The following is a 10,371-nucleotide window of genomic DNA, read 5'->3' as shown; positions in this document are numbered from 1 at the left end:
CCATTCCTTTGGATACTCAGGGAGAGCTCCCAGGCATGGGCGGTCCCATGGGACACAGGAGTGTGCTCTTTGGATTGCCGAGCGAGAACACATGGCTTGAATTTCCAGATGCCAATTCAATGCCAGAGCCTGGGGTAGCGCTAGGTGCAATAGCCATGCCCTCCCTGAAGCCGAGTGTGACCACGTCGGGGCGCTGGAGCCCAGGAAGCGGGGAAGCCGCCCTCAGGTCTAGGGGCATGTCCATCAGGGTGCCGCCCACTACCCTCTCTGCCATTCGTCTAGATTTGGTCCAGCAGCCTGAGCCTGTCTCACAGTCTAAGGGTCCCGCTTATTGCGCTGATCTCCGTGCACCGTCTCCTGGCATCTCTGGAACCCCTTTCTTCAGCCTCAGGCCACCCGCCACACACCCGGCCCCGTCTGCCGACCATTCCGCTCTCACCCCGCCCCAAAGAGCTGGCGAGCCCCACCCGGTTACCTCAGACGGGCCGCCTTTGCGCACCACTTGCTGTGCTATTATGTCCGGTCCCTTCGCATCTGCCCCCGCTCGGGGTCACAGCCATGTCCCAGAGGAGCGTGAGAGGCGGCCAGAGGAAGGCGGGAGCGTGCCGGGACTCTGGACCTTCTTAGCTGGGAGCCCGGGTGCTCAGGGGGCAGTGGCCAGGGGGCCTGACGTCCAGATGCTGTGCACGGCTGGGACTTTGCAGCCACCAGTTGGCACACAGGGCAAAGAGGTCACCCTCTCCGTGGTGGAGGCCGGGGGTGGGGGGGAGGGGAGGGGGTGGGCCCTGGTGGACGGAGACGAGGCGGGGATTGGGCGGGAGTGCCAGCTGCTGGCGGAAGACGTCATGGAGGAGGTGGAGGTTGTGGCGGATGAGGAGCGGGATCAGGGGTCCTCCCAAGAGCTGGAGGAGAAGACGGTGGAGGAGCTGGGCCTGGAAAGACCTGGAGGCCCGAGTGAGTGGCTGGGGTTAGATGCGCTAGAGGCACTGACTGTCCCGAAGGTGGAACTGAGTTCCCCGCGTGAGCAAAACATCCAGGCCTTCGTTCGGTTCATGTGCATGAACCATCTGAGGAGGAAGCGTCACTTGGCTCAGAGAACAGCCATTATCCAGGGCATCCTTGGCTTCTGGGCCAAAGCGGTAGCCTTCCTGCTGCTTCTAGGTGTCCGCCTTTTAGGAGGAGGAGGAGGAGAAGGAGGTGGGGCAGATCAGGAGGATGTGGGGGGTGGGGCATGGTGAGGTCACAGGAAGGGTGCCAGAAGCCCCTGAGAGAAGAGTGATCCAGGCCAGAGGCATGTTCCAAAGGCACAGCTGAGTAGAGTCTGGGCAGAGCCACACCTGTAAGAGTCACAGCCATGACTCTGGGTTTGTCCTTCAGGCCTGTGTCTGTGCAGGACCAGTAGCCAAGGCCTCTAGGTCAGGATGACCAGAGAAAGTACACTAGAGCAGCTAGTGCAGACATTTATTGTGGTAATTGTGGATGATCCCCGGAAATAGCTGAGACATGGGAGTCTCGCACACACACACACACACACACACACACACACACACACACACACACACACACACACACAGAGATACACACATATTCAGACACACAAAGAAACAAACACACACCCCCGTTTCTTTCAGATAAAGTTTGTCAAAAGGACTGCACGTCCTTACCATGTAGCCAGTGACATGCCACTACCCAGCACACACAGGCAAGGAGGTGGACAGAAGAAGTCAGACATAGCCTTTGGTTATGGGATTCAGACCACCTGAGCTACAGAACAGCACAGGGAACCTAGAGCCATGAGCATGTCTGACCGTATGGCAGGGCCTGAAAACGGCAGTGGCGACTGGGCAAGTGGGAGTGCCCAGCATCCTTGTATATGTCTGTTCCAGTGTCCTTCTTCCAGCCCAGACTAGGGCTGTTGCTCCTGGCTCTTCTTGGCCCGGCCTGTGCCCTTAATGGCTCCTTGACATAAAGCAGATTATGAACCGCCCTCAAGTGTCTGTCACAATCAGCACCCAGGATGAAGATTTTCTTAGCTACATGATGGACTTCAAAGTCAGTGAGGGAGGCTGAGGATGGGTGGGCTTGGCACATGACAGGGATCTGGGGAAAGTGTTATGCATGGGCCTCTTCTGTGAGAATTTGGAGAGGCGTCATGGAGGCTGTTAATGCCTGCCTGGGAGACAAGCTGAGGCCCCGAGAATCCTGCAACTTTTGCCTCCTCCGTGTGCGGGCAGGTTTAGGTGCGGAGCCATCCACAGTCCCACTGCAAGGTGATCTTCTTCTTTTGGGACAACCCGTACTTCTGGAACACGGTGATTGTTAAGGAATATTACTTTGAAATCACTGGTAAACGTGGCCCCCAGGGTGGTGAGTGTGGGTGTCCAAGGAGGCCGGGGTGGGGGTGGGGGGATGCTTCAGCTGTGGCATCCGCGCCTGTCTCCGCTGTCTCTGTACAGGTTATAGGGCACGTCATTGCACTCCAGTCCACTGGTTTTGGGAATTTGGACGGGGAGCACCCAGCCGCAGGCCGGACCCTGGGAGCCTTAACTTTCTCAATTGGCTGTCAGGCCACAACTGCCCAGAATCGAACAGGACTGCTGAGGTGGGCTTGGTTAGGGTGCATGCACAGTTGGCGATTGATGTTGGAGCTCTTGCCTTCTCATGGGAGGGTTAGGGGCATGGTCAGCCCCGGGCTGACCTTGCTCATATTCCCATCAGATCATTGGCTAGGACGTGTGGGGCAAACACCTGAAGTACTACCCCAGGGAGGAAATTTGTGCCATGAGAGGTAGCTGACAGAAACACAGGTGGTGAGGTGGTCTGCAGGGGGGCCCTGAGGGAACAGCCATGTAGAGGCTGGGGCATGGTCCTTTCCCAGATGGGGACCCTCAGGTTCATGCAAGCTGGCTGCGGAGGCTGGGTTTGGGTCATGCATGTAGCAGGTGATGTGCTGAAACTGGAGGCTTGGGGTCTCAGTATGGACGTGAGTGAAGCAAGTCTCCCTTCAAGCAGCTGTGGTTTCAGTGCCAGAGTCATTGGTGATTCTACTCCAGGCAGGGCAAATGACGTCTGTTTGTCAGAATCATCTTTCGGTGAATGCCACCATCCCCGGCCTCCTGCTGCTCAGAGAGTTTTTGATTGTCTGGGTCCTTCCCTGCCGCCTCTGCTCCTGGGATAGCCTATGACTGTAAGGGCGCCCTCCCTGGGCTGCCAGTGCACCTGAGTGCTGACTTTGGGGTCTTGTTGAATTTCCACATCCACCACTCACCGCCTCACTGCAACCACACAGGTCGTGCTGGAACAGGCTTCAGGCTGGCTTGGGAAAATACGGAAGAGCTGTGGGATGAGTTGGACAAGGGGTCCAAGGCAAGGACATGGTGCCTACTGATGCCATCTCCCACATTGCTGGGCACGGGCATCTTCAGCTACTGAGAGAGCTGTGTTCCCTCTTTGCGTTTGTGTCCCTGTGCCACGCATGTGTGTGTATATACACACGTGGGCTTGGGTCACCTGTGTTAATGTGTGTGTGTGCGTGTGTGTGTGTGTGTGTTTCTAGCCCAGGGCAGACACACAGATTAAGGTGTCAGGAGAGGAACTGCCAAACGTTGTTGGTCGACGTATCTCTGCAGTGATCCTGTCCAGGGTGCAAAGAGGAAAGGATGGCCCATGATAATTCAGAGCATGGCTCCCATGTGTGCAACTAGACCAAAAAGGAAAACACGTTCACATTTTCTACCGTGTTATTTTGTGTATTTGCACCAGGTGGAGAGTTGTGTGGTCTGAGGATTCGCCCAGGGCAAATCAGGTGGGGTGGGGCTTTGAAAGCACTGCCTGTGGACCCCTCAGTCTGTGGCAGAGTGGGCCAGCCGATGGAAATGTTGGACGTGGCTATGGCAGGACCCGGGGTGGTGAGGAGGCTAAGGTCCTGTAGAGAAGGGCAGAGACCCGAAGGAGGAGGAGGCACAGAGAACCTGCTGCCCTGGAGCCTTGTTCCACACACGAGAGAAGGATACACGCAAGAAATCCTGGGCCAGTGCTGCCCAGGATCAGCCCGAGAGGCAGTATTCTTCCTCCAGAAGTAGCACACACTGGCACGGTCGAACAGTAAATGTCAGCTCTGCTGAGGTAGGCTGTCCGTGTGAAACTCCAGGCATCCTAGCAGGCACAGGCTGTGAGTGTGGCATGCCACCAGGCATTTGCAACCTTGCACGCAGTGCAGAAAAGCGAGGAGAGCACATGTGTGGGGTGTACGTGTGTGTCCCTCCGCCAGCGTGTGTCTGTGAGGCAGGGAAGTGGGAGGACGCAAGGATGGTGGGCTGGCTGGTTGGGATAGTGGGAGACAGGGAGGGTCCTGGGGTCCATTCAGAGCCTGCTGGTTTTCAGTGGTGCTGCCGAAAGATACCCCATGGCTCGTGCTGAACATCCTGAGGTGAATTCCTTCACTCCTCTGGGGTCTCATCCCTGGCTGTAAGGCCAGAGTGGCAAAGGTGGCGGTCTGACCTTGAGGATGGATTCTGGCAGTCTTGCTGGAGCAGAATCTCTGGTTTTGTCTTAGGGGATCTGCACCAGGTGACACTCAGAGGAACCGTACATTGCAGGTGACTGTTTTGCATGTCACTCGGCCTAGCAAGGGTCTGCCTTCCTTGGCGAGTGGGCTGGGTGGGCAGGGATGCCTGGTTTTCAAGAGGCCTACTTGGGCCTAGTGAGAGCAACTGAAATAGAGCCTTGACATTTATCAAATGAGTGAGGGCTTGGATGGGATCAATCCCTCTCGGTGCACGTGAGATAGAAACGGTGCTTTTTGCCCAAGAGAGGCGTGAGCTGTGGGCCTGAAAGGGCCTGTTTCCCAGGGCTTCATCCGTTCAGGGACTCCATGAGTCTGGGTAGTAGTACACTAACGGAACAAAGTCTAGGGATGACACCCTATCTTTCTGGCCTCATCCCATGCCTTGTACTGGAAGAGAATCTATAGATGCATGTTAATTTCTTCACAACACTGTAACATTCCCAGGCCTGCCACGGTCTCTTGGGGCTCTTGGAGGCTGGGGTATCTCGTTGGCCTTTTCCTGATACAGGAGACAGCGCTTGGTGGCACATGTAGACAGGGGCACACAGAATGCTCCAGAGATAGGAAGGACAGGGGGCCTCGGGCAGAATGTTGTGGGCCCTAACAGGTGATAGGCTTGCAAGGGGGCACAGACTTGACAAGCATGATGTCGAGAGGTGCACATCGAGAAAGCAGTTTTCCAAGACAGTGGAGGCAAAAGGCCATTGTTTTCGGGTTCTCTGAAGGAATGCACAGGTAATGGAATCATGCTAAAGTGACTGGTACTGTGGAGCTGCCCAAGGTTATGGGAGAATGTGGAACACAGGCGCAGGTCACTCAGCTGTCCACGGCGAGCACATCCAGGCCTGCCTGACTCTCTGCAGGTCGGTCTGTGTCATGAACAATGCCAAGATTTTGTGAAGCTTGAGGGCAAGTCACAGAGTTAGAAGTGCAAGCTGACAGGATCCACGAGCCAGTGAAAGAACATAACTGGCAAAAACAACATCGAGTGCTTTTCAAAATTCATGTTCCTTGGCAAGAAAGCCTGTATTTCTGCATAAGTGTAAGTCTCCTCTCAAGGATATGACTGTGCACACGTGGGCATGTGTTCACATGCGTGCACAGAAGCGCCTGCCGGTACACTTGTGAGTGTGAGCAGCCAGAGGGATCCAGGCTTGTGGGTGGAACAATGGACAGTGGAAACATGAAGGTTCTCGTGAAAGGGACATAGACTCTTGCCAGCAGAAGCAGTGAAGCCAGGGAATCATGCCCCGTGATCTCACTGAGTTAGAAGTTTCTACATGGAAAGAGAAGCTTGCAGCCAGGACCCGTGGCAGAAATCGAAGCAGGAGGAAATGACCTGGGGGCGATCTGTGAGGGCTGAAGAGCCGAGACACAGATTGGGCTGCAGTCCCAGGCACAGAAACCACGGTGGGTGAGCCGACAGCCCTTTGGACACCCAGCTACAAAGGCCTTTGCATCCTTCTCAAGTGCAGGGCACTCTTTGCATGTCCTGGCCAGGAACTTGAGCACCCCTTGCCTTTTCTAAGGTTTCAGAGATGCAGTGGCAGTGGAGCATAAGCACTTGCTACCTGCAGAATCTTCCAGTGTGAAACGTCACTCTTTGTACTCTTGGCAGAACACACATATCGGGTATGAGGACTATAGGAAGGATGGTTTAGGTTGATCGTCTTGCTTCTCGCGGCCACACAGGTTTGGGCCACTGGGTAGGATTGGATGTGTACTTACCTGGAGAACAGAATGTCTTTGAAAGGGGCTCTATAGGGTAAACGGGCCAACGTGCAGGCCTCCGGCACTGGTGTGACATGGAACTCAACGCAGTGGTGTACTGACCCTCTCACTGTCCAGTATACCAGCAACGTTCAGGGAGTTCCGTCATGTCAGGAGACCGTGATCCGTTTCTCCCACTGTGCAAGGTGTGGCCGTGCCAGCAGAGTCCTGTGAAAGGATCATGTCTGCCCAGCGTGGGAGGGAGTGTCCCCGGTCCTCTTCTCCACTTCAGCAGTGAAAACCCACCATGGGCTTTCCAACTTGACAAAGCACTCTCCGACCCTGTGCCCAGAACAGTCTGATCTGCCATGGGTGTGACTCACTGAGGAGGAGATGAGCTTGCCATCACTCCAAGGTGAAGCGTCTCTTCTGAGCACTGGTGTCCGGAGAATGGCAGAGGCCCACAGCACCACTTTGGGAGCCGGAGACACACAGAAAGCTGCCCCTGGTGCACACACAGCAGGATCGGCAGAAACAGTGCTATGCGAGAAGCAGAGACAAAGAGACGAAGAGAGAGATCTCTGCCCTATGGCTCTGGTGCCCCTGAACAGTGGAGGTCAAGTGTTGTAAACGTTGGGCTTTGTACACACTCCCCTACGATCTGGACAGCAACAGGTTCCTGTCCCATGGAGGAAAGTATCCAGTCACTTTACCTTCCTGCCTATCCTTTGGATACTCAGCGAAAGCTCCCAGGCATTGAAAGTCCCAAGGGACACAGGAGTGTGCGGTTTGGATTGTGGAGCAAGAACACATGGCTTGAATTTCCAGATGCCAATTGAATGCCATCGCCTGGGGTAGAAGCAGATGCAATAGCCGTGCCCTCCATGAAACCGAGTGGCGCCACGTGGGGGCGCTGGAGTCCAGGAAGTGGAGGAGCTGCCCTCTGGTCTAAGGGCATGTCCATCAGGGTGCCGCTCACTCCCTGCTCTGCCTTCGGTCTAGATTTGGCCCAGCAGCCTGAGCGTGTCTCAGAGCAGACGAAGTTCTTGTGTTCACTGATTTCCGTGCACCTTCTCCTGGCCTCTCCGGAACCCCATTCGTCAGCCTCGGGCCACCTGCCACACGCCAGGCCCCGTCTGCCGACCATTCCACTCTCACCCCGCACCAAGGAGCTGGCGAGCCCCACCCGGTTACTGCAGCCGCCGCCGCCTTTGGGAACCACTTGTTGTGCTATTATCCCGGCCCTTTGCACCTGCCCCAGCTCGGGATCACAGCCAGGTCCAAGGGGAGCGTTAGAGGTGACCAGAAGCAGACTGGAGAATCCCGGGACTTCGGACCTTCTTAGCTGGGAGACCGGGTGCTCACGGGGCCGTGGCCACGGGGCCTGCCTTTCTGATATTGTGCACGGCTGGCAACTTGTAGCCACCAGGTGGCACACCAGGCGAAGGTGTCACCCTCTACGTGGTGGAAGTGTTGGAGGACGATGGGGCCCTGGTGGACGGAGACGAAGCGGGGATCGCATGGGAATGCCATTGCTGTCGGAAGACGTCATGGAGGACGTGAAGGTTGTGGCAGATGAGGAGCAGGAAGAGGGCTCCTCCCATGAGCTGGCGGAGAAGACAGTGGAAGATCAGGGCCTGGAAAGACTCGGAAGCCCAAGTGAGTGGCTAGTGCTAGATGAGCTACAGGCACTGGCTACCCTGCAGGTGGAACAGAGTTCTGGATGAGGTTAACTACCGGGCTTCTGTTCGGATCATGTGCATGAACCATCTGAGCAGGAAGCATCACTTAGCTCGGAGAAGCGCCACCATCCAGGGCATCCGTGGCTTCTGGGCCAAGGAGGTATCCTTCTAGCTGCTCCTCGTGTCCGCCTCTTAGGAGGGAGAGGTGGAGGAGGAGGAGCAAGCAGTTGGGCAGAATCAGCAGGACGTGGAGGGGACCGTGGTGGAGTCACAGGAAGGGCGCTGGAGGCCCCTGAGGGAAGTGTGGTCCAGGCCAGAGGCATGTTCCAAAGGCACAGCCGAGTAGAATCTGGGCAGAGCCACACCTGTAAGTGTCACAGCCATGACTCTGGGTTTGTCCTTCAGGCCTGCGTGTGTTGAGGACCAGTAGCCGAGGCCTCTAGGTCAGAAATGACCAGAGAAAGTACACTAGAGCAGCTAGTGCAGACATTTATTGTGGTAATTGTGGATGATCCCCGGAAATAGCTGAGACATGGGAGTCTCGCACACACACAGACAGCCACACACATTCAGACACACATAGGAACGCACACACACCCCAGTGTCCTTCAGATACGGTAGTCACAAGGACTGCAAGTCCTAAGCATGTTACCAGGGACATGCCACTACCCAGCAAACATGGGACTGTAGGCGGGCAGTAGAGGTCAGAAATAGCCCCTGGTGGCGAGATGCAGATCACGTGAGCTGCAGAACAGCCTAAGGAACCCGGAGCCACGAGTGTGTCTGATGGTATTGCAGGGCCTGAAAACGTCAGTGGCGACCGGGCAAGTGGGCGTACCCAGCATCCTGGCAGATGCCTTTTCCACTGTCCTTCTCAAGGCCAGACTAGGGCTGTTGCTCCTGGCTCTTCTTGGCCCGGCCTGTGCCCTTAATTTCTCCATGACATAAAGCAGATTATGAACCGCCGTCTCGTGTCCATCATAATCAGCACCCAGGATGAAGATTTTCTTAGCTACATGATGGACTTCAAAGTCAGTGAGGGAGGCTGTGGATGGGTGGGCTTGGCACATGACAGGGATCTGGGGAATGTGTTATGCATGGGCTTCTTCTGTGAGAATTTGGAGAGGCATCATGGAGTTTGTGAATGCCTGCCTGGGAGACAAACTGAGGCGCCTAGAAGCTTGCAACTTTTGCCTCCTCCGTGTGCTGGCAGGTTTAGGTGCGGAGCCATCCACAGTCCCGCTGCAAGCTGATCTTCTCCTTTCAGGACAACCCGTACTTCTGGAGCATGGTGGTGTTAAGGAATATTACCTTGAAATCACTGGTAAACGTGGCCCCCAGGGTGGTGAGTGTGGGTGTCCAAGGAGGCCGGGGTGGGGGTGGGCGGATGTTTCAGCTGTGGCATCCACCCCTGTGTCCATTGTCTCTCTACAGAGCATAGGGTGGGTCGGTCTACTCCACTCCACTGGTTCTGGGACTTTGAACGCAGAGCACCCAGCCACAGGTCGGACCCCGGGAGCCTTAAGTTTCCCAATTGGCTGTCAGGCCTCAACTGCCCAGAAACGAACAGGATTGCTGAGGTGGGTTTGGTTAGGGCGCATGCAGAGTTGGCGATTGATGTTGGAGCTCTTGCCTTCTCATGGCAGGGTTAGGGGAATGGTCTGCCCCGGGCTGACCTTGCTCATATTGCCATCAGATCATTTGCCGGGACGGGTGGGATGATGCCCTGAAGTACTACCCCAGGGAGGAAATTTGTGCCATGAGAGGTAGCTGACAGAAACACAGGTGGTGAGGTGGTCTGCAGGGGGCCCCTGAGGGAAGAGCCGTGTAGAGGCTGAGGCATGGTCCTTTCCCAGAAGGGGATCCTCAGGTTCAGGCAAGTTAGCTGCAGAGGCTGGGTTTGGGTCATGCATGTAGCAGGTGACGTGCTGAAACTGGAGGCTTGGGGACTCGGTGTGGCCATGAGTGAAGCAAGTCTCCCTTCAAGCAGCTGTGGTTTCAGTGCCAGAGTCATTGGTGATTCTGCTCCAGGCAGGGTGAATGACGTCTGCTTGTCAGAGTCATCCTTCTTTCAATCTGGCCATCCCCGGCCTCCTGCTGCTCAGAGAGTTTTCGATTGTCTGGGTCCTTCCCTGCCGCCCCTGCTCCTGGGATAGCCTATGACTGTAAGGGCGCCCTCCCTGGGCTGCCAGTGCACCTGAGTGCTGACTGTGGGGTCTTGTTGAATTTCCACATCCACCACTCGCCGTCTCCCCACAACCACGCAGGCCGCGCTGGAACTGGCTTCAGGCCAGCATGGGAAAATAGAGAAGAGTTGTGGGATGAGGTGGACAGGGGGTCCAAGGCAAGGACATGGTGCCTACTGATGCCATTTCCCACATTGCTGGGCACGGGCATCTTCACCTACTGAGA

General features: G+C 56.0%; 2 pseudogenes; both read left to right on the top strand.

Moving 5' to 3' along the window:
* The first annotated feature begins 453 nt into the window (after positions 1-453).
* LOC122436454 lies at positions 454-2,796 on the top strand (annotated as a pseudogene).
* A 3,648-nt stretch (positions 2,797-6,444) lies between these two features.
* LOC122436409 lies at positions 6,445-9,733 on the top strand (annotated as a pseudogene).
* The last annotated feature ends 638 nt before the right edge of the window (positions 9,734-10,371 follow it).

Source organism: Cervus canadensis, chromosome Y (genome assembly GCF_019320065.1).
Source record: "Cervus canadensis isolate Bull #8, Minnesota chromosome Y, ASM1932006v1, whole genome shotgun sequence".
In the NCBI taxonomy this organism is placed as follows: domain Eukaryota; kingdom Metazoa; phylum Chordata; class Mammalia; order Artiodactyla; family Cervidae; genus Cervus; species Cervus canadensis.
Note: the sequence above shows the minus strand (reverse complement) of the source record. Positions and strands in the feature narration are given on the sequence as shown.